This window comes from Lepidochelys kempii, chromosome 25 (assembly GCF_965140285.1).
Source record: "Lepidochelys kempii isolate rLepKem1 chromosome 25, rLepKem1.hap1, whole genome shotgun sequence".
Lineage (NCBI taxonomy): Eukaryota > Metazoa > Chordata > Testudines > Cheloniidae > Lepidochelys > Lepidochelys kempii.
In genome coordinates, this window is record NC_136404.1 from 11551007 (window position 1) to 11574774 (window position 23768).

The window sequence follows — 23768 nt, forward strand, 5'->3', positions numbered from 1 at the left end:
CACCTGGAACGTTCAGAGGGAGAGCCTATTGTCGCCGGAGTGAAGGGTAGAATGATGGTTAAGCTCCTGTCTTGGCAATCAGGACTCCAGGGTCCTATTCCCAGCTCTTCCCCTGACTCAGTCTGTGACCTATCACTTTGCCGCCCACAGTGCCTCAGTTTCCCCATTGTGGGGATAACACTCTTTCCCTGCCTTCATATGATGGTTTGAGCTCTGCGGGTGAAAATCCCCACCAGACATACAGAGGGTGACCACTTTATTGGTTGTTATAAAGCCAGTCTCTCCTGGCCTCACTTGGCCCCACTGTCCAGACAGCGCCAGAGCTGTCCCCAAGGCCAGCATCTGATTGAGAGTTGCAGACACCCGGCGCTGATGGAAAGCTGCCATCATTGCTAGTCTCTGATGGATGGTCTAGCATGGACCTTCCTCTCTGCTAGTTTGACAGCTCCCCTTTCCCTGGGGAACCCAGGAGCCTGGCACCTCAGCTCCGGGAGCCAGGGGAGGGGATGGGTCATTGGCAGCCTCCTTCTTTCTCTCCCCCTGCAGCAGGTAGAGACCTGAGAAGCTGGGGAACAGGGCCCAGATTCACGGCCAGAGACGTGGGCTGCATTTAACACAGGGTTATAATCTTACAGGTGCTGGGATTTGCACTCCTGCTGCCCCAGGGGGAAAGCTGAAGACAGCGGCTCACATTTAATCACCAAAGCAAAGCTGATTTCATGTTCTTTCGCCTGCGTTTGGTGATGGAGGTTTAAGCGGGGAGGCGGGGTGCAGCTGCCAGGGATTGATAATACATGAGCCCCTTAGTCTGCGAGGACCTGGCTTCAGTCTTGAGTGAAACGAGGTAAGTGTCTCTGTCTAGCTACCAGAGGCTGATAGATCCAGCATCATTGCTTGGCATAGCTGGCAGACTGAGGAGAGGACCATGGCAGGGATGTCAGGGGGCATTGAAGGAGCTGGCGGTGCCAGATGGAAGAGGTTTGTGAAGACTTTCAGGCAGGATTGGAAGAGTGGGATGGGGAGGGCAGGATCTGCAGGATAGGGCTGAGGTGCATTGGCAGAGTAGGGGACGCTGTGGTCCAGACTGAGGTGTATTGGTTGTGTTGGGTATTAAGCAACAGAGGGGTAGCCGGGTTAGTTGTATCCACAGTTGCATCTGAAGAAGTGGGTTTTTTACCCACAAAAGCTTATGCCCAAATAAATCTGTTAGTCTTTAAGGTGCCACCGGACTCCTCATTGTTTTTTGGGGTATTAAGGGGTCCCTGGAAAAATGCAAGGGGCTGCAGGTCGGGACTGAGGTGCGCTGGCAGAGCGGCGTGTACACGGGACAGGGTGAATAATGCAATAGGCCTTTCTCTACCTGTTCAGTCGAGTCACAACAGTGAATTCTCTCTGGCTGCATTTGTGCCTCAGTCGTGGTCGTGTTCCTGGAACGCCCCCAGCACCCGAGTTCCCAGGAAGGACTATTCACCGTGAACAAGCGCTCTCACCGGACATTGGCTTCCAAGAGTTACACTCATCCAATCAGAGGAGATAAGCAATACCATGTGACATATGCATCCAATCAGAAACTAGCCAACACAGCTGGAATTCTGAGTGCCAGACAGGTCGGGAAGGATTATCCCCATTGTATAGCCTTGGCGGCTCAGAGGCATCAACGAGGACAAATGCAAAACAGCTCCAGGCCAGATTTCCAAGGGCCCAGCGCTCACAGCCGGGAGGGGTTTTCCAAAAGGATCCGGTTCCTGAAGAGGGGCCAGGCTCTCCGACGAGCTCGGAATCATTTGGGCCACCAGGGCACTTCTTGTAGTGCACAAATGGGAACCGAGCCCATTGGAAAAGCCCAGGCCAAGTGATTTCCCCAAGGCCATGCACAGAGTCTGTGCCCAGATCTCCTGGGTCCCCCCACTCCCATTAGAAAAACCAGAGTCTCTTCTAACAGTCCCTGCACGGCTCTACCTGCACCATCCAGAGGCAGAATCAGGTGTTTCAGGGTTCCAGTGACAAAGGGCTTGAGAGGTAGGTGCCGAAACGCCGCTGAGGATCCGGGGTATTGCCCCCAGCCCCAAAACACTACCAGCTTGTTGGCTTTCAGGGGGATCTCCATAGTGATCTCCTGTGATCTCCATAGTGGTGGCCTCAGGGAGTCTGTGACTCTCTGGGGAGACGACGTACAGCATGGCGTGGAGCCGGCTCACTCCCAGCCATTTGTAATGTCACTGGCCAGCCCGGCAGCTCAGTTCCATGGGGAAAAACAGCGCTGGAGAGTGATGGCGAATGACGCGAGTCTGAATTTCTCAACGCTGAAAGCTTTTAGTTATCCCCAGATTGTCTCCCTATGTCCCTAGGGTGGGGGGAATCCCCGTCCAGCTGTTCTCGCCATGTTCCGTGGGTAGGGTGGATCCCCGTCCAGTTGTTCTTGCCAGGTTCCGTGGGTAGGGGGGATCCCGCCCATTCCAGCTCTTCTTGCCCACATTCATCTCTTTGTGTCTCCAGAGGGCTGTCCCAGCCTCGGCCTTGTCTCCCCATCTCCACAGAACTATTGCAGTCCAGCACTTCCACCTACCCCCACCTCTGCCCAGCTCCAAAGGCTGATCTCAGCCCAGTTCTTCCAGCCTCCCCTTTTCTCCAGGGGGTCTCCCCTGGCCAGTACACCCGATTTTCCTCTCCCTGACACAGGTGTAACTCCACTGCCATCACTCAAGCTACTCCTGGTTTACACTGGTGTGAGCGAGGGGAGAATCAGGCCTTGTCTCCAAAGGAACAGCCCAGCTCCCACCTTCTCCCCATCCTCCAAGGGTCCATCCCAGCTCCCACCTTCTCCCCATCCCCTGAGGGTCCTTCTCAGCTCCCACTTTCTCCTCATCCCCCAAGAGTCCTTCCCAGCTCCCACCTTCTCCCCATCCCCCGAGGGTCCATCCCAGCTCCCACCTTCTCCCCATCCCCCGAGGGTCCATCCCAGCTCCCACCTTCTCCCCAACCCCAGAGGGTCCATCCCAGCTCCCACCTTCTCCCCATCCCCTGAGGGTTCATCCCAGCTCCCACCTTCTCCCCATCCCCCGAGGGTCCCTCCCAGCTCCCACCTTCTCCCCAGCCCTTGAGGGTTCATCCCAGCACACCCCTTTTCTCCCTCTCCCCAGCCCAGCTTGCCTGGCTCGGGCCCATCTGTCTAATACCAGCCAAGGCTATATTTACTCTCACAGACCATTTCCTGCCCTCTGCCCTTCCGTGCAAAGTTTGAGACTTTAGATAGCTTTTTTTTCCCTGGAAACTTTCTTTTCTCCTCCTGTTCCTCTGGCTTCTCTGTGCGACGAAAGGACGCCGGGGGCTCTGTAATGCCGTGCTGTGAAGGAGGTGGATGTTTAGCAAGGTGCCCGCTGGCATGCTTGCTACAATTACCTTTCCTTGGAAGTCCTTATGTCCCTTTTCTCTCATACGCATGGCTGTGGCCTTTCCCCTTTTCTGCAGGAGGACGGCAAGTCTCTCAGATTTATTTATACTGCAAAGGAACATGGATCCCTGCCTGGAGGGCTTTAGATCCTCTTTAAGGTTGGGCACTGCAAGTCAAATAGATCAAGTGGCCGAGCCAGAGCCATGGGTCACCCTCTTCTGTTGCATTTGAAAGCCCAGAAGGAGCCTGGCCTGCAGCCCCTACCTTCCTGCTCCCTGGTTTTCTGCAGTTAAAGTCTCACAGATCGATCATTTCCAACCGGAAATCTTGGTGATTGCAGTGGGACCCAGGGAACTGGAATCCTGGCTAGGAACGCTGAGTGATTCCTCTCCAAAGGTGCTGGCACTGTAAAGCCAGAGGCTGCGAGGCCCCGCTCCTGAGCTTTGGCAAGGGGAGAAAGGGAGACGGCTGGAGAGGGAGAGGATTAGGGGGATTTGGCGGGAGTGGAGAGTAAGCAAACATCGGCCGGCATTTCTGTCTGCGCTTGGGATCCCCAGCGGGAGCTGCCCATTTCAAACATCTTCCATTAGCAGAATAATAAATACTCACAATGCCTGGCATAAAACACCCACGTTCAGGGGAGTAGAGACCGGAACCCTGCTCCTGCAGCTAAGGAGAGACGAGTCACTTCTCGCTAGTACTTGTAGCAGGGCAGTTATCCTGTCTGTTGGATTGGGCTTCCAGTTGGACTCCATCAGCATCCCCCTTTCATTAGCAAACAGAGTTGCTACCGTGTGATGCAAGTGATCCCTCCCCACCGCCACATGCCACCTGCACCTCAGATCTCCCACCCTCTGAGGGACTCTTCGGCGGTGGGGTGGGGGAGGTGGGGAGGAGAAACTATAGGAAGCAACACGGTCGAGTGAATTGGGCCCCATGCTCGGTGTGAGGAGATCTCCCCTCTGTTCCTGCCATGGACTAGCATGGGAAAATCATGTTGCCGCCCCGTGCCTCTGTTTCCCCAGAGAGATAAGGCGACTGCCCTTCCTCTGCGCAGTGCTTTGAGAGCTGCGTGAGCCCGGCTGCCTGTTATTACGGGGCCTCGACCAGATTCTCCCCCTGGGGCAACCAAGTTTACACCAGAGAGCAAATTTGGCCCACTGAATTTAGCACACTGATCTCCGGTACGCAGGCAGCATGGTCTCTGCTCCTGTTTGTCACCCGCGGTCACGGCGTGGTTTCCCTGGAAAGAGCCTCCGATTCCCAGGCTCCGAGCAACATGTGCTCACGAGTCAGGGCGGAGACCCTGTGAGCCTGCCCGCGACGGGAACAGCGATTGTGGTTTTCTCGTCAAGCGTGGCTAACGCCCGAGGTTTATTGGAAAGGGGAGCCAGGGAGAGTGCATTTCCCCCCCAATGTATCTCGGGCAACACCAGCCAGAGGGAAAAGATTGTCCAGGGCTTTCGAGCTGGCACAGAGCACGCTGGTCTCCATCCAGTGGGCACGATGGGGACGCACATCTCTACCGATGGATTAGGGAATGGGCCACAGGGGCTTTGTTCGGTGGAAGGGAAACCAGCAGAGTCGCTAATGAGAGGAGGAAAAGCACTGAGATGGGGGGTGGGGAGAGAAATGAATGTGAGTTGGGGGGCTGGGCAGGAAGGGGGGGCTATGCTAGGTGGGGAGATGGGGATGCTGGGAATTTGGGCGCCGTGTCCATGGGGAAATAAAGAGTCCCACCAAAGGCCAGGCAGGGCTACGCCACCCCCCCACCCCATCCCCACTGCTGAATGGGCAGGACTGTGGCCTAGATCTTCAAAGGTATTTAGGCACCTAACTCCCCTGGGGAAGCCCCTTCCCAGCTCAGGCGCTGGGGATCTAGCCCAGGGTCCCGTCCCAGAACTGGGCTTTCCAGAAGCTCACGGTGCCCGACGGTTTGGGAGCCATCATGGGCCGAGCTGCTTCCATGGGTCAGCTGTGGTTCTGTATGGGGCCCAGGTTCCTGCGTGGTTTCCCCCAGCACAGCCCGGTTACTAAGCTGGGCAAAGGGTTCGGCCCCCCCGTAGTTTCACATGGGACAGCAGCCTAGAGCGCAGTCCCCTCCTCAGCTCCACCAGCTGAGCTAACTCAGGTGGGGTGGGGGCCCCTTTCTCACATTGGGGGGTGTTTTCCGCTCTTTTCCCATGCAAGTGGGGTGCCAGGCAGGGAGCCCTAGAGACTGAGGAGCCCTGCCGACCTGCAGAACAGCCAGAGCCTGCTCCCCACACATCCAGATGGACCCACCTCCAGGTGGGAGAAGGGTAGTTTAGCCTCCGTTGCCCATTCAGATCTTGGCACCTCTGCTTTGGTGAGGGCATCTGCCCATCAGGGACTGGGGCAGAGACCCGCCTGCCACCGGCAGCCCAGGACAGCCACAGTCAGCGGCTCTGCCGCTCATCCCCAAGCCCTGGGGCACCGGCTCACCCTGTGGTGGGCTTTCTTGAGGGCCCTGCTATATCGTGAGTTGGGAAAGTTTCCTTGGCTTTAGCGGCTGAGACAGCTGCAGCTGGAGCTTCGTGCAAGTCATTCGCGGGGTAATAAGCCCAACCTCACGCCTGTCACTGACCATACTGGACCCCATGGCTTTGGGGTGTGTACGTGAGCACAGCTGCTCTCTGCTAGATGGATGCAGATCTGTTCCCCCTGTGTGTCATAGGACCTATACTGCTAGCAGCTGAGGGAGATTCTCCGCTAGTTCAAATGGCAGATGGTCTGTGCTTCTGGAGCAAGAGGATCTGGATTCTAGTCTTACCGTGAAGTTGCAAGTGGCCCTGGTGCACAGCCTAGTGATACCAGTGAAGTTCCTCCTTACAGTAACATCATTCAATTTGCTCTCCATATACTAAGCACACAGTGCCGTTGCTGCTAGTGTGTTCCTGTTCCAAGGCAGCATGAACCTCTAAACTAGGAGTTGGGAGACCTGGGTTCTATTCCTGGTTCTGCTGGTGCACTTGGGCAAGTCACGTCCCTGCTCCGTGCCTCAGTTTCCCCTCCTATCCTTTGTCTATTTCATTTACAAGCTCTTTGGGCCAGGGCCTGGCTCTGTATGTCTGTGCAGTGCCTGGCACAATGGGGGTGCTATGGTAATGATAATAATAATAACAAATGCTGTTATTGCAGGGCTTGAGCATCCTCATCGCCAACAGGAGGTGCTCAGCGCCATGCAGGATTAGTCCCCGGGGGATACAAACGAGCCAGCAAGGGACAAAGAACATGCTTGTTTTTATTATTTTCACCCATCCTAGCGGCCCACATTTCCTCCTCCCATCAGGGCTGGAGGCAGCCTGGGCGCCTGCGACCCCCTGAACGCTGCTGATGATGGGTATTCTTCAGCGAGGGATAATTAGAGCTGCCTGCTGGTACGACTGCACCAGGGAGCCGGGTCCCCTTCTTTTGGGGATGAGAAAACGAAAATACGAACGTGTTAATGACACGCTTGGCTGGGGGATTTCCCACCCCTCTTTCTTTCTCTCTCCAGGCAATGAGAGGCATGGCTCTCTTCAGCTGTTCCAAATCTGAACAGCTGGGATGATTTGCACCTGAAAGGGAGAGGGAGCAGGATGCCCAGTTACTTGTACAGGGAAAAATAGCTCAGCCCACGCTGGCCCCAAGCCTAGGCCCTGCCAACCCTTCTCGGCCTCCTTAGTCCATGGCCCCATTAGCGCTGTGTCCCTCCCGAGCCGCCAGCACGTCCCTTGTGGCGGCCGAGGGGCCCCCCCCACCAGCTGAGGGAGCAGGACCAAGAGCGGCGCTGTTCGGCTGTGGAGTCTGGCGGCTTCGCGGCCAGTGTAATTAACCCGTGGCTGTGGCAGGTTCTGGAATGCACCAGGCCCCTGGTCCCACAGGTCCTGGCTGGATCAAAGGGTACCTGGCCCAGATTCATCCCCATATGGGCCCCTTTCCACCCACATCCCCCTAGCCAGGTGCCTCCCAGCCAAGCCTCCAACTTCCTTGAGATACCAGGTGGGATACGGCATTCAGGGTGATGTGCAGCCTAGTGGACGGAGCATGTGGTTAGGCATCCAGAATGGCTGAGGTCTATTTTGGGCTCTGGAAAGGGAAGTGGTTAGAGCAAGGCAGAGTAGGAGTCAGGACGCCTGGGTTCTATTCTTGGCTCAGGGAGGAAAGTGGGGCCTAGTGGGATAGAGAGGGGCAGCTGTGGGGAGATGGGGGACAGGACTCCTGGGTTCGATTCCTTTATCTGCAAGGGAGTGTGTCTAGTAGTTGCAGCAGGGGAAGTGGGCACCAGGGCTCCTCGTGCCCATCCCCAGCTCTGCGCTGACTTGCTGTGTGAGTCTGGGGCAAGTCCCTTCGTGCCTCGGTTTCTCCATCTGGAAGTGTGGTGAATGCTGCTGTCACACCTCCTGGCGCAGGAGAGGGGGCGTTTCGATAGCCCATACATCTAAGTGCAATCATGATTCTGGGGAGTGTCCTGGGCATGGGGACCTGGGCCGGCTTTCCCCAGCCAGGTGATACATTGCCCCTCAGCGGCCATGATCCTGGGGGTCAGGGCCTTGCTCGACCAGCATTCCCGGCACTCTACCTACTCGGGCTGCTCCCGCCTGCTCGGACACCCTGGCGCACCTGGAAAGACATTCTTGGGCAGAGGCTGCTCCAAACCTAACCAGTGAGACGCCCCCCAGTCCAGGGATCCTCCTAAGCAATCTGATGCCCCAGCATCCAGCCCCCCGAGTCCAACCCAACCCCCACCTCCTTAGCCTCAGGCACCCTGCTGCGCCATTCCTAGCTGATCAAACCCTTCCCTCCGTGGGGCAAGCAACTCCAACAGGGCCATGCTTCTCTGGCTACCAACCTCTACCTTCACCCCCTTCCTTCCCCGCTAGTCTGGGAGCCTCCCCAGTGACCAGCCCCATCCTCAGAGCTCTGAAGACTTGGCTGCGCCTCCCCCCTGCTCTGACTTTCCGCAAGGACAAGAGCAGGTGACCCCTGAGGATTTCTCAGCTCCCCCCCCAAAATCACAACCAACCCCCTGGGGTGGTGAATAATTCATTTCTCATCAGAACAAGAGCTGTTTAAACACCTTGCAGCATCAGTCACGCACCGGAGCCTCCTCCGCCCCATGAATCTTTTAGATCATTTTTAGTGCGTGTGTGACGGGGACGGGGGATGAGGTGCCATAAACAGTCATGACCCAAGGCCTCTCGGTTGCTCCTGGCTGTGCCATGCCGTGTGCGGGTGCCTGATGGGGGATACCGTGGGGGGGCGGTGGGGGGGTTGGAGCCAGCACCCACGGGAACTGAGCTGGCACAGACAGAACAGGGATCCTACACGGTGAATTTAATCTTGCTTGATTTCTCTGTGTCTCTATTGCAGCATCGTGTTGGCCGCTACTAGGGGTTGAACCTGGGACCTACAGAGTGTGAACCTCCCTTGGTGTTACAGAGACATCTCAAGGCCCCAAATGAAATAAGGGCCCCCTCTGCGCTAGGCGCTGTACATACAGCCAGAGAGAGGCCCTCCCTGAAGGGGAAGAGTCAGACCAAGGGTCACGGGTGGGGAGAACAGAGGGTGTTACAGTGACATCTCAAGGCCCCAAATGAAATAAGGGCCCCCTCTGCGCTAGGCGCTGTACATACAGCCAGAGAGAGGCCCTCCCTGAAGGGGAAGAGTCAGACCAAGGGTCACGGGCGGGGAGAACAGAGGGAAAGTAACTTGCCCAAGGTCATACAGGCCGGTCAGTGCCTGGGTGGCGGCAGTGCCCTGGCACAAGCGGCTGAGCGTGGCGGCCCCAGATTAACGAGCGGCACTGAGCTACCCCTTGCTAGCGTCAGCCAGCCCTGACTGCCAGGCGTGGCCCCCGAAGGGTCGGGCCGCCCCGCCTCGCGACAGCTACCCCTTTAAAACCACGCTAGCTGGCTGCCATCAAACAGAGGCTCCCCTTCCCGGCTCGACCAGGCCCAGCTCACGCCCTTTGAAAGGGGTAAAACCTGTCCACACGAGTTGCTAACCCGCCCTGAAACAGCGCTGAATTCAAACCTGCCCGCCAGCACAGCTGGTTTTTTAAGACCCACCTTTTTCCCCTAGCTTCGCCGAACGCTTGTGTTTATACAGCACCATGACGGGGCCCTGATAGTAGGCAGGGTTTGGGTGCTGCAGTCACACAACTTATTAGTGATCATTAGAGCTGGCAGAAAACGGGGACAATCTGTCGCGCAAAATGTGTCCCTTTTTTCCACTGAAAATTGGGAATATTTCCAGCCTTCTGGTTGGGAGAATGGGGGGGCTGGGCCTTGAAGGGCTGAGCGCCTGAGGGGGAGCCGGTCTGTATCCAGCATTCATGCTCCCGTCACTTCATTTACACCACTGGGTCTGATTCTGCATTGCCCCTGCCCCTCGTGCAGCCACTAACATCCGTGCAAAGTGAGTGCAAAACATCACCAGCCGGATTAGCCTTTTCCCACTGGGGTGACCGGTTGCCCAAGGGGCGAGGGCAACAAGAGAAATGACACCAGGGGGCAGCATATACAGTGGCATGTCATGGATGCCGGGCAAAGATCACAGATGTCAGGAGCTGAACGAGTCCGGAGTTTGGCCGCCTCGCTGAATCTCTGAGGCCTTCCAGATCAGGCCGGGCGTTGGGCTGCCATGGGGGAGACTAACCATCGGCGCGCCCCTCTGGCCAGAGCACAGCCTTGCAGGGATTCTTCCCACGCTAGCGCCCCCTTTTGGGGGCCAGTTCCCTAGCAGGGTCGCCAAAGTCCAGCCGTAACTGATCGGTCCCCTAGCTGGCTTCGCCGGAGTCGCTTCGTCCACCAGCCCTCCGGCCTGACAGCAAAGTCCTTCCAAACCAAACGGGACTTCCCAGAATCACACTCATCGTTTGCATGGTAGCAGGTCCCGGGGCTTTTCCCCAGGCCCTGCCATCCAACTCCAAACTCCAGACAACAATACGCGCTGGCGGGGTGAGCATGTGTGTACACAGGGTGTGTGCACGTGTGTGCATATGCAGGGGTGTGTGCGGGTGTGTTCACACTTGTGCGTGTGCACACCCAGGGTGATTTAGACAAGACTCTGCCCCACCCCACAGAGACAGCCCTTTTGCTCTGTTCAGGAGCCAAAACCGCCCCCAGAAGCCAGCACAATTCGCTCCTCTCCAGCACCCGGAGCAGACCAGCATTTGGCTCCATTTCCCACTCCCCCCCGGCCCCTTTCCCAGCTGGCTGAGCTCCGAGCTCGGGTCAGGCTCCTTCTATTGAGGCTCAGAGGCGAGCAGCTTAGCTCCCACTTGAAACGACGCGATACCCGCTTCCCACACCAGCCTCGGCCACCTCGGCCTGCCGCGGGCCGGGGGGGAAGCCGAGCCGCGGATGCCGGGGGGGGACACACAAAAGTGAGCAGCATGAAAAGCCCCTTTCTAAACCCAGGGAAAGGCGCCAAGGCCTCACGCTCTCTCCTGCAATCAAACGCGTGGTGGCATTTGCCGCCCCACCCTGGTTTGCAGGCGAATGCAGCCTGAATTTCAACGACAGCAACGCACCCCTGCTGCTGTCCTGCCCCCCCTGCCACACACACACAGGGGATTGTCTGGGGAAAAACCCCCTTCAGAGACTTTATTCGAATATTTTTTGTTGTGGGGGCTGAGAGGGGGTGGTCGTGACACAACTATGTAGAAATTTGAAAGCAGGGGCACTTCGAATCCCTTTTTAAGCTAAGCGATAAATGTCACAGCCTTTCCCTCATTAAAGATCCTGCTGCGTCTCCATTATAAATCTCCTGGTTTCAGAGCTAGCTCAGCGGTTTAAAATACAGAGAGAGGGAGGAGGCGTGTGTGTGTGTTTGCTGGAACTTGGCAGGAAGACCCTATTTTAAAAACTACTAATCAATCGATTTCGGGAGCAGTGGATCATTACCGGTCATGGCCTCCTTCTGCTTTCTGCAGACCAGAAGCCCGGCCCCAGCCTTCAAGCATGCCCGCCGGTGGCTTCGTGGCAGGCTCACCGCCCGCATCCTGGCTTCCTGCACGATTTTTTTGCTGCCCTGTCCCACAAAACCGCCCCGCAGTTCGGCGCAGTGCGTCTGTTCTGGTCAGAAGAGGGGCCCGGGGCCCGGGAGAGGGGACTGCAGGGCAGCGGTAAGAGGCGTGGGCTGGGAGACTGGGAATGGCAGAGAGGGGTTGCAGGTCAGACCGGAGCTGTGTTGGTGGGGGGCAGAGCGGGTACCACAGGCTGTGGGGCAGGGAGCCCGGGATTGGACTAGCAGGGCAGGGGAGGCTGTGGGTTGGGATTGAGGGGCAGCAGCCGAACTGTGCGGGGAAGATGAAACAGCGAGCTGAGCACCGGCAGAGGTGCAGAGGAGAGAGCGGCTTGCACAGCCCTTGCCTGCAATGATGATGCTTGGCTCTAAGTCAAAGGCATTAAAGATAAATCAATCGGAGCTGATTTTAAACGACACGAATGAAACCAGAATTCGCGCTCACTCCCCTGGGATGCTTCCCGCCTCCTCCCCTCCCTCCGGCAACAGCCCCCACTATTCCTGTGGGTGTAAGACACCACCAGATCGCTGGCTTAAACGACTGCCCCAGGACCTCGGTGACAGAGAACGGAGCCACCCCGGCTCTGGAATGACTTCAAAACAATGCTGCCTCTTGAGTTTCCCGGGGAATGGGGGAGCTTGGCCTCTTCTCCCACGCTCCCCTGGGCTCCCCAGATTTTTCAAAATCTCCCCCAGGCCAGTGCATCAGAGAGCTCTAGGGCCGGTAGCTAGAAGGCCGTGGAGTGGGGGAGGCTGGCGCAAGGGAAGACAATGGGCAAAACTGCGTCGAAAAGAGTCTGGCTTGTTTGGGCCCCCAGCGCTGTTTGTGCTAACGAGGGCGCAGATTATTAACCTGGGCTGCGCAAGGTAACACACACAGAGGATTCGAATGAAAGTCCGAGGAAGCTGCCGGGGTTGGTGCTTCGCCAGCATGTGTAAACGTACCTGAGCCCGCCTGAATGGAGCTAACTTGAGGAAGAGCAACCATGAAGCCGAAGCAGCGGGGGCTAGCCGCTCAAGTACTCACCCACACCCCAGGCAGGCTCGCCTACTCGGTCTACACCTGCTGCAATCATACCTCTGACTGCAGTGCAGACCTACCCCAGCATGGAACCCCGTGACTCCAGTAGCTGGGGCTTTAAGAAATGCCCTCAAGAAACAGTACAAAGTGGATCAAGACAGAAAGAAATGCACAAAGTAAACAAAGAGCATAAACGGTTAAAAACACATGAGAGTTTCAAAATACTCTAAGGTGCTGAATTCAGGAGCAATTCCTTTGCCCCGTGACTGTATCGTTTTTAACCTGGGTGTCCCTTTAGCTCTGGCTGTCAGGCCCAAGTAAAGACTATTTTGTCTTTAACCCTCCTCTTTCTTTTATTCGTTTCAGGAAACGTTATCCCCTTTATTGACTTGTTATTTGTAACAAACACAGGGAGTAGTGAAGTGACGCAGTAAAGGGAGAGTAGGCTTCTGTGTAGTCTGATGGTGTGTCACAGGGAATACGATACACAAGTCACATTTTATGCCTAGCAATAAAGCATGTAACTCGTTATGAGAATCAGAAGTAGTCACTCACAGAATTTTAGGTATCATAAAATCAAAGTGAGGAGGCAGGAGGGCACAAATGGGCTTGATCCAGCCCTGGTGTGCCATCAGTGTCTGATCCCTGAGTAACTTGAAGCACAAGAGTAACGTTAAGGATTTGTGTGTTTGCAGGATTGGGGCGGGATTTTCGAAGGGACCTAAAGAAGTTAGGCTCCCAGCACCCAACTCCCATTGACCATCCCGGTTAGTTCCCACTGGCCCCAGTATCCTGGAGCCCTCTGTGCCTCGAAATAAGCAACTATCTTTACAGATGTCATTACAGCTTGTGATTCCTTCTCTTTTTCTGCTGAGTTCCTCTTGGCTTCCCCTTTTCGTACACCCCAGGAGACGGCAGCTAAGACACAGGCAGAGGCTCGGGTGGGATCTCCCCAGCTTTCAGTTAACCACAAGGCGGGCTGAAGATGAAATCCACTCTGAGATAGTTTAACGCCGTCTGTTTGGGGAAAAAACTGTTCTCAGGCCGTAGGCTCTGCGTGCGCGCTCACCCCAATGGCTCAGTTGGAATTGTACTGGTGGCTGGAGAGAACTCGTCCATCTCAGCTGCTGTAGGCCAGGGGCCCGGTGTGCCGGCTCTGCGGTGAGAACATAGCAAACCTAATCCTCTGACCCACGCAGCGTCACGATAGCGAATGGGAAGAGAGCACTGGGGAAAGCGGGGTGCTACCTCAGCCTGTTTCTCCAGGAGTCATACAGTACTACCTACTGGCCCCAGCTGAGCTTCAGGCCCCATTGTGCTAGGTGCTGGACATACACAAAGCAAGAGGCAGTCCCTGTCCCAAGCCACTTACAGTCTAAATCAGCCGTCCCCAAACTTTTGAGGGTCGTGCCCCACCCACCTCCCGGAGCTGGGGCCACAGACAGGTGTAAGGGGGCTGAGGCTGGGGCAGCAGCTGGGAGTGGGTCTGGGGCCAAGAGCGGGGCCGGGGACGGAGCCACGGGACAGGGGCTGAGGCTGGGGGTGGGGCCAGTAGGGGAGCCGCATCAAAGCTGGGGGTGGGGCCAGGAGCCAGGGACGCAGCTGTGGGCAGGACTGGAATGGAACTGGGGGCATGGAGGGGCTGGGTGGCACTCCCTCCCTGCCCCCAGTGGGGGCTGGACAGGCCCCACCACGCCCCCCGTAAGGTGCCTCTGTGCCCCCCTAGGGGGCACACCCCACAGTTTGGGGATCTCTGGCCTAAATACAGGCAAGGTGACTTGGCTGGCATCATGCAGTAGCTCAGTGGCAGAGCCAGGAGTAGACCACAGGTCTCCCGAGTCCTACTGCAATTATCTATCCACTGAGCCATGCAACTCTCCTCCAGCGACACCATTTTGAAACAACCAGCAATTCTGACTGCCCTGATAGCTAGGTTTCTCGTCCGGTGCATTTTCTATGGGGCCATCAATTGGGTGCCATCAACACGTGTGCACCCTCGCACCTCTTCACAATTGTGGCCTGAAGCACATGGGGCAAAATGCTTGTTGTGCTAACAGCGGCCAGCAGGAGTCAGTGCAGCGAATCTGACGGCGGATCATAGGGAACCCTGGAGGGCCTGCCTCTCTTCCCACCTAGGCCAGCTTTCCACTGGTGTAACTCCAATGACTTCCATACAGATACCCCTGCTGTACGGGGGTGTAAATCAGAAGGGAAGCAGGCCTCCGATTGCTCCGGGCCCGGCACCTGCCAGTCATCTTACCCCAGAATGTGACATCTCCAAGCTGGCGCAAGGATGGTGCAAAATTGCTCGTTTCCTTTGGCTGTCAAGCCTCAGCGGTCAGTGGATTTATACCCGGAGCGATGCAGCACTTGACTCACTGCCTTCAGGACACATACATAGATCTGTGCAGAAAGTCCCTCCTGCCTCCTGCCCTCCCACCCACCTGTGCATTGGAAATTCTGGCTTATTTATCCAGAGCCTCTCCAGCAGCTCGCTCTTTGCAAAGCCAGTCGTGCTGCAGCCAGCGAAATGAGCGGATCCTCATGGCTTGTCTGCCATTGTCTCATTGGCCCTCTCCGTCCCCCAAAACTGCTTGACGCATCTCCTGGCTTTGCTGATGAACCGCGTGACTTTCCCCTGAACAGATGCCAATGAAACTAGAGCAATCTCATGCTCTCCAGTGCAAGCAGGGAGTCTCTCTAACCCCTCTCCTCATCGTTACTAAAGGTGACCCCTGCCCTGGATTGCTTTTTGTTTCCTGCTGGATAAAGACAGCCTGGGGCGGTCAGTGGTTTCTCTCCTGCTTGTTTGGAACAGTAGAAACAAAGCCAAATCTCATCTACGCAGGAACACTCTGCAGCTGACTGGAGAGGAAAGATGGTTTCCTGGCAGTGGGTTGAGTTCCCCTGCCTGCAGCAGACACCCTGGGCGGCCCTGATCTCATTTCATGTCTTTGGAGTTTGATTCTAAAGCGGGGATTGTGACGAAGTGGGACTGTTCTTAATGTTCTCTCTGAATACTGTGTGGGTGCCTCAGTTTCCCCTATGCATTTCTTAAGTATCTAGGTGGTGGGGTAAGCTGTGTGACTGTTGCAGAGCCTTAGAGGGCAGTGTGAGGCTGTCTAGGCAGAGAATGGTCAACACCCTGTCTCCTGGCAACTGATGGCCAAGGCCTCTCCTCTGCAAAGGTGACAGCTAAAGGTGTTGGAAAACAAAGGAATCAGGTGACCTCCTGGCGGGGGGGGGGGGGGGGGGGAGGGAGCCTAGAGGAAGAGGGGGTGGAGGGTGAGTCAGTTGGGGGCTGGCTGGGGATGAGGAGTGAAGTGCAGACATTGTTATCTGCCCCCCAAAATGGACCCAGCTGAGGGGTCCTGTTCTCTGTACCTACAAACTCTGTTTTAGACCGTGTTCCTGTCATCTAATAAACCTTCTGTTTTACTGGCTGGCTGAGAGTCCCGTCTGACTGCAGAGTTGGGGGGCAGGACCCTCTGGCTTCCCCAGAACCCCACCTGGGCGGACTTGCTGTGGGAAGCGCAGGGAGGGGCAGAGGATGCTGAATGCTCCGAGGTCAGACCCAGGAAGGTGGAAGCTGTGTGAGCTTCTTGCCCTGCAGACAGGCTGCTCACAGAGAGAAGACTTCACCAGCGTCCTGACTGGCTTCGTAGGGAGCAGTTCCAGAGCATCGCCCGGGGACTCCATGACAGGGATAATAATTCTGTTTAGACTACAAACTCTTTGGGCTGTTGCTCCCTATGAGCAGGTACAGTGCCTGGCACAGCAGGGCCCCGCTCTCGGCTGGTTCTATCATTATATGAGTCGACGCAGGTAAGTGTCAGCATTGCAAGGCCAGAGGAAGCCGAAGCAATGGTCAGAGGACGGGTCGAGCTCGGTTTTGTTTTTGCAGCTCCACTGGCTAATCACCAGAGAAGAACGCTTTGCTGCAGATCCAAAAGCCTCCACCTCCCCCCCACGCATTTCAGGTGAGCGCGCTCACCGTAGACTTCCCCGAGACCTCCTACAAATTCTCCGGCAAAAGCAGACGCGCTATGTTTAAGGGAAGAAATAAGCGGGGGGGGGGGAGGGGAGAAACATCTTGAAGAGCAAAAAATAAAATGGCACAAGTTGAGCTTTCAGATCCCTGCCAGCCCGCCTCCCTGAAGGCTGCCATGGGAGACACACAGACATCAGCGCGAAGGATTTGCGGAGGCTGCGAGGAAATCTACACGACAACACAACATGGCTTTGCAGCTCGTAGCGCCCAGGAAGGAGGCTGCAGAAACCTGCAGGCTGCTTCCTGCCCGTCGAGGCCACCTAGGCAAGTTGGGGTTACGGAAAAGCCCTTGGTTGTGGGATTGGAAAGCAGCTGGGACGAGAGGATGGATTCGGGAGGAGACCTAGAATGCTAATATCCCTTCCGAGGTCCTTAGAATCTCGAACCTTGGGGATCTTGGCAGGTTCTAAGCTAGGCCGTGCGTCTGTGACGGATACAGCTGACCTATGGCTGGCTGTGTGCAGATGTGCTAGTGGGGGGAAGGGAGAAATGGGGGTGCAGGGAGCCCCTCCCCCACTAGGGAGTCCATGCGGGGGGTGTCTAGCCACAGCAGCAATTCTTATCATCCAGAGGGGTGTCAGCTGGATGGACACATGGTCCTGTCCAGGCTGTTCCTTTTAAAGGGTGCAACTAGTGGCAGGGCCCTATTTCAGCCCCTCTTGTTTCCGGACCCTCAGATCATGCTGGCGGGGGCCCAGGGAGGTGAAGGGACTGGCCGGGAGGGCGTCATCAGGGCTGGGGTTAGGACCCAGGAGTCGCCAACTGCCAGCCCTGTGCTCAGAGCCCCGGAACGCGTCACTGGCGGTGACGGATGTCAGCTGGAAGTGGGGAGCGACAGGCTCCCGCTCCCCGAGGCCTGCGGGCAGGGAAGCCCCGCTAAGGAGGCTGGCCGGACAGGGACCTTGCCACCTTCAGCCTCAATTGCCCTCCTGGCGCGGGGAGAGGGAGAGAAATAAGGCAGCTAGGGTGGTTTCAAGGCAGCTGGGGCTTTTCCTTGACCTGTTTCTGGACGTGCCATAGGAGGCCTTGGAGCCCAGGGTATGTAGAGCACACCCAGAACTTCCGGGGAACCGAACAGTCAGAGACGCTACCCACCATGGAGCTGGGTCTCCTCTCCCAGCCTTGCTGCGCTCTCTGCCCTGGGGGAGATCCAGTGGCAGGAGCTTCGCAGGGCTCAGGAAAGGGTTGGACATTTCTGTGGCGATCGGGAGCCTCCAGGGTTAGAAGAGTAAAGACTAAAGACCAAACAAGAACTGGAGAAAGGGTTTTAACCCTCCTGTGCCAGCCTGGACAATGCGGGTCGGGGCAAACTTAACCAGTGGACAGGTAACCCTGTAGCTGCCTCCAGCAGGAGTCCCTGCATCTTCCCCTGAAATCACCGGTGCTGGCGACTGCTGGAGACAGGATACTGGGCCACACAGACCTTGGGCCTGGTCCAGGCTGGCCATCCCAGTTCCTATCCTTCGTAAAGAGGAGATGCTAAGCATTCCTGGGATAGGGAGACAGACCCACATTTTCCACAGATTTCCAGACACAGATGGTAATTTCCCGCTGGCTGTTTGCCTATCCTCTGGTACAAGTGGGACACACTTAGGCAAGGCTGCGTGTGACCTTAAAGCAGATTGTGCCGGCGACTTACTGTGCCGGCTACCCATCGGCACCTTCAGGGAGCTGAATCTCATTCGCATTCAGCCAGCTCCCACCGCGCTTTGCTGCCTGGCTGTGAGTGTTTCCTTCCCCCGTGAAGATTGCAGCGGGATTGATTCCTTTCAACCTCTTTTAACACAGCAGCAGCAGCTCAGCTGAAGTCGATGGACAAGGCTGGGAATTGAATGGACCAAAGGGAATTTGCTTCCTATGGCTAATCTGCATAACCCACCATCGCTGCTGGCGAATCATGTTTCCTGCCCCAAACATCCTCTGTTAACCTCTCCACGCTGGAAGCTCGTTGCGTGGGACCCCTCAAGTCTAGCTCTTCCAGGAGATCCCAACTGTGAAGACACATTTTCCCACCAGCCGTCCAAGGATCTCTGCATCTGGATCTCATCTCCGTAGCAACCCAGCGTCTCATGTGCAAGATGCATGCACTCATAGAATATCAGGGTTGGAGGGGTCCTCAGGAGGCCATCTAGTCCAACCCCCTGCTCAAAGCAGGACCAATCCCCAATTTTTGCCCCAGATCCCTAAATGGCCCCCTCAGGGATTGAACTCACAACCCGGGGTTTAGCAGGCCAATGCTCAAACCACTGAGCTATCCCTCCCCCCACTCATGTCGAGGAGCATTATCCCTGTTTTTTGCTGAGGGAGAGTGTGAATTAAATGTCTCGCTGGAGGTCACACAGAGCATCTGAGCTGGAATTCAAACCCAGGTCTCCTGCAGCCAGTGCCCGCTCCTGATGGCTGGTTTATCGACGAGGAGAACGTTCTTCTCACATATCACCAGCTGCAGGAGCGAAGCCAGGGTTGCCCAAGGCAGAGCTGCGACCAGTTCAAGAAGAACCCCTGATACTTGACCCTGCAGGAAACCAGACCAGGAGAAGGTGTGTGGTCATTCGTCAGGTCACTGGTGACTTAAATCAAGGCACTGAGTCGCCAGAGGAAGTTATAGAAGAGCTTGATTGGTCACAACGGCACTGCCTGGCCACGGGCATAGCGCCGGCCATACGCCCAAAGTCCTGCCCTGCATGCCTGGGGGCGGATTCCCAGGCCATGGCTTTGATCGCTTCCCAAGCCCGTGCGTCTCTGCACACTGGCCTTTTCAGACACAGAGTTCGCTCGAAGGAGGCAGCGTGGGATGCCCATAATCAAGCAATCAGACGCTAATGGAATCCTTGCGTGGCCCAGCTGTCGCGCTCTCCCTGAGAGTGGGGGGCGCACCTTGGGTGTTGTGGGGGGAGAGCTGCATGCTGAAGCAATCAGACTGGCTGGAAAAGGCTGCTCCAGTTGCCACTTCCTGTAAGTGTGGGTGGACGTGTCAGCCAGGAGGCCCCTGGGAGTCTGGACTCCTGGGTTCTACTCCTGGCTCCCGGGCAAGTCACTCCCCATGGTCGAATCACACCCCTGCCTGGAGAATCCAGACCAGCAAGGCTCTCTCCAACCCTCCTTAGCTCTGTCTACACTAGGAACGCCCTGTCTCACCTAGCCCTGTGCAAGGCAGGCCTCACTGCCGTGCCTCTTCAAGGTGGGAATTCCAGTTGGTTCCTGCTGGTCCCAGTTGGCAACAAACCTGGTCTGCCGGCTGCCAGTAGAAACCAATGGAGACCAGAGAGGAATCTCCCTGTGGGTAGCAAAGGCAAGAAGGTTGCATAGAGAGAGAGCTCTGCCCCTCGGCTGGGATTTCCATAGGGACCCATCAGATTTCAAGAGTTGAGTGCCTAACTCCCTTAGGCCCCTTTGCAAATCCCAGCCTATAAAGGGCTGTGGCAGCCCCAAGCGAACCCTAGTGTAGACAAGGCCATTGGGTGATTGGGAGAAGGGTAGAGACGACGGCATTTCTGCCCTGGTGGGCTCTCTCCGCCCTGCCACAGGAAAGCGTCGAAACCCCAGGGCATGATGGGATCTTGGCGTCCCAAGGCGCCTGGTGGAAAATGTCCTCCACTGAGCACCCTCGTCTCTCGTTGAGTTCAAGCAGCGTTGGGAGGCTCTGAACAGAGCTGAATAAATATTTACTGGCTATGAAGATACACATTAAAACAGCATCTCCATTCAGAGTGGGGCTGGTGCCTCTCTCTCATGAGGGGGTTGCCAGTTTAATGACAGGGCATTGTACTTCCCAGCAGGGAGCCCCCGGGCTGGGGACGCAGAAAGTGGCAGAGGCTGGCGAATTTCTTCCCACGGAGCCTGTCAAGGTGATACCTCCCCTGGGTGATTGTTAATTAGAAAAGAAGAACAATGCCCCGTGTTTGACCATGAGAGGGAGTGATTGAAATGACTCTGGAGCCGGGGAGATGGATGGGAATGAGGGGAGAAAAGACGCCAGCCCCGGAGGACAGATCTGATACTCTCAGAAACATCTCAGAGGATCAAGGGAGCTGCGGAGACAGGTTTGACAACCCAGACTCTTTTGCTTCGCTCCAAGGAGCTCAGAGGCTTGGAGCCGGACTCAAAGCCTACTGGAGCCTTTCTGCTGGCCACTGGTGTTGGACCAGGCCCCCGAAACACGGGTTGATCTTCAAAGGTACAGCTGTCACTCTCGGCCCTGTCAAAGAAGGCTGGTGACTGCCTCGTCTTCCCTGGGTTTCCCAGGAGGTTGGCGGTGGACTGAGCAAACATCTTTATCCCCCAAGGACATGGATCCAGGTTTGCTTGTCGCAACCGCTGCTCCATGGGCAGCGTGATCCTTCCAGACCATCACTGGAGCCATTCTAGCTACCTCCCACAGCATCGATCGGTTACTGAGGCTCCCATCCAGCAACGCACTTCCGCCTGGGCTTAGTTTTAGCCACGGGAGACTGGTCAAGTGCTTAAACTTAAGCGTGTGCTTGCTGGACCACAGCCTCGGTGCCATTCCCAGGAGGACGGGCTAAGATGGACCCAGATTCCCAGGTCTGCTCTCATTTGGGAGAGTTTGGCTCCTGATCTGAACTCCGTAGCCTGGACCAATCATTGATCGATATATATTTCCTTAAAGAAATATGGCCCAATCACAGGAGAGTCTTATAACCAAAGTTATCTGTGCTATTTATATACCGCTCCCATCACAGAAGCATCAGAACAGCGACTAGGTCACCTTTTCTCTCCCACTGGCCCACAACTTGTAACCATCCCTGGATGGACTGCGCATAGATCCCTCTGGGGTCACTCACTACCCCTGCTCCCTCATGCGGCCACGTATAAGACCAGGAAGCACCCGAATGCACGAACATCACAGTCCCACATCTGGACCTCTGTGGCAGCCCAGGGATTGTGACTCAGTCAGCCCCGCACAGCATGGCAGTGGCAGAGAGAATCCAGGTCTCCTGATTCCCAGGCTGTTCCAATCCACTAGGCCACGCTGCCTCTTTATCTCTAGTTTGTCCCCCTTCCTAACATTTCCTTCTTCTCTCTCCTTCTCTCTGCCACTTTCCTTCTCTCCTACCACCTTCTTGTTCCTCCTTTCTGTTTTCTCCCTCCTTCCTCCGGATCGTCTCTCGCTCTTTTCCCCTATTATCAGTCTACTTTTCTTCTGTCCTCCATTCCAGCCCATTCTCCCCTCCTTTAACTAGCTTTTCAGTCTTTTAATTAATAATAAATGCCAGGAGGCAACCGGAAGATTCACAAGTCAGAAGGGAATCGGACGGATGAATAGACCGAACGGAACCAAACGCGATCAAATAAAAAACCCCTAAAATGCAGCTCTACAAAAATTCACTCCCACGTAAACGATCAATTTCACCTATCGCTGAGCTCACATAAACCCGGGAAGAGCCAGGGAAGGTAACTGTAGTTACATGCGCAGGTCTGAATGCGGCTGTGAATAGACACCGTATTTCCATTCCGAAGGCTGGCGCTTTGAACAAAGGTGCCGTTCGGAAGCCCACAGCTTCAGAGTGGAGGCCGCGGGAAGGGGGCTTGGAACATGATGTTCTACAAGACGGGTCTGTCGAGGCCTCGCCGCTGTTTGGGAAGCCAGTGCGGCTCCGAAGCTCGGGGCTTTTGCAAAGGGGAGGAGGCAGAAGGTACAGGAAACCCCAGGGTAGCCCACAAGTCAGGCCCGAGGGGTAAAATCGTGTCTCCACTGAAGTCAAGGGCAAAACTCCCATTAGCACTTTGTTCATTTGTGTGACAGCAGCATGTCAGGGAAATGACTGACAGCAAAGCCGATCCCCGTCATGCGCGGGTCTCTGCCCCAAAGAGCTTATCATCTAAACAGGCCAGAGGGAGGCCGCTAGGATGTGTTGTTATCCCCATAGTACAGGTGAGGGGATGGAGCGCTGGGTGGCAACATGATGTGGCTAAGGTTATACCAGGAATCTGTGGCAGGGCTGCAGTTGAACCCAGCTCTCCTGCAGCCTGTGCCTGACTCACAGGAGCGGACTTCCTCTTACGTTGTTGCTTGTGTCAGAGGCACACAGAGCAGCTGGGCGCCCAGCCCCCCTTTGTCTATCTCTCCCTCAGACACTGAGATCTGGCACATCTCTTTGAAACCGGTCTACAGAGATTCTCCTGCAATATCCGTCACCTCTCGTCTCCAAGTCCGCTCAGGAGACAAGCAGCGTCTCAGACATTTCACTCCCGAGCAGTCTGCGTGAGCTTTGGAAGATAAAATCTTCCCTCGCTTTAATTTAGTTTTTACTTTCCCCTTCACTCTTGCTCCACTCCGTCGGCCTCTAATTAGCACGAGGCCATTTAAGACTTACCGGCTTGATCACCAACAGGACAGCTGGCATCTTGAAAGGGTGTTTTCGAAGCCTGGAGGCCCCTGGCTCTCTGACCCTTCCATGATGACCCCGCTATGGTGCGGTCTGCATAACATCATCATCAGACGGTTTCTTGGCTGGAGGAGGGGAGACTGCAGGAGACACATGACCCTATTGCAGAGGAGGGCATGCCTGTAAGAAGGCAGCTAACCATTTGGGGGATGCCTGGCCATGGCCCTTCACGATTATTCAAGACTCTGGGGCACTTTTCTCAAAAGCAGGGATGTTAGCCCTGGTGTCCCGGCGAGATCGCAAGGCCCCAGTTCAGCAAAGTACTAAAGCCTGAATAAGAATAATTAATAATGAATAATCCTCTCCCCAGCTGATATAGTTCCTGGGAATATCAGCTGCTCTTAAGAGAGAGAAATCACGAGCCGTGGGACCTGTGCACCAAGTCAAAAGCTGTCGCCACCTCTGTCGCTATAATTTTAGTCTCCTTAGATTTCAGGCCAACAGTAAATGTAACTGAGTAGTCTGTGGACACTGTTAGTGGGAGCAGCAATTCCTCATCAATCCAGACTGAATAATTAACGAGAAAGGCCTCTCTCAGCTAAGGGGCATTGCAAGCTGCAGACAGGGGTTTGCTCTCTACATTCATCAAGGAAACAAGCTGCAGATGGACTGGAGAGATTGGATCTTTTCCTGTGAATCAAAACCTCACCATCTCTATGCATGATCCCTGGCACTGCACATGCAAGTTAGGGGTGCAATCATGTACGCTGACCAGTTAGGATTCACCCTGACACCCTCTTTCTTTTCAACATGAGTTGTGTCTACATGGCTCAGAACGACTCCTGTCTGGAAGATTCTTGGGAATCCCTCGTTTATATCATTAGGGAAGGACACATTTGTTCCTTGATCATCACTGAAGTGAGC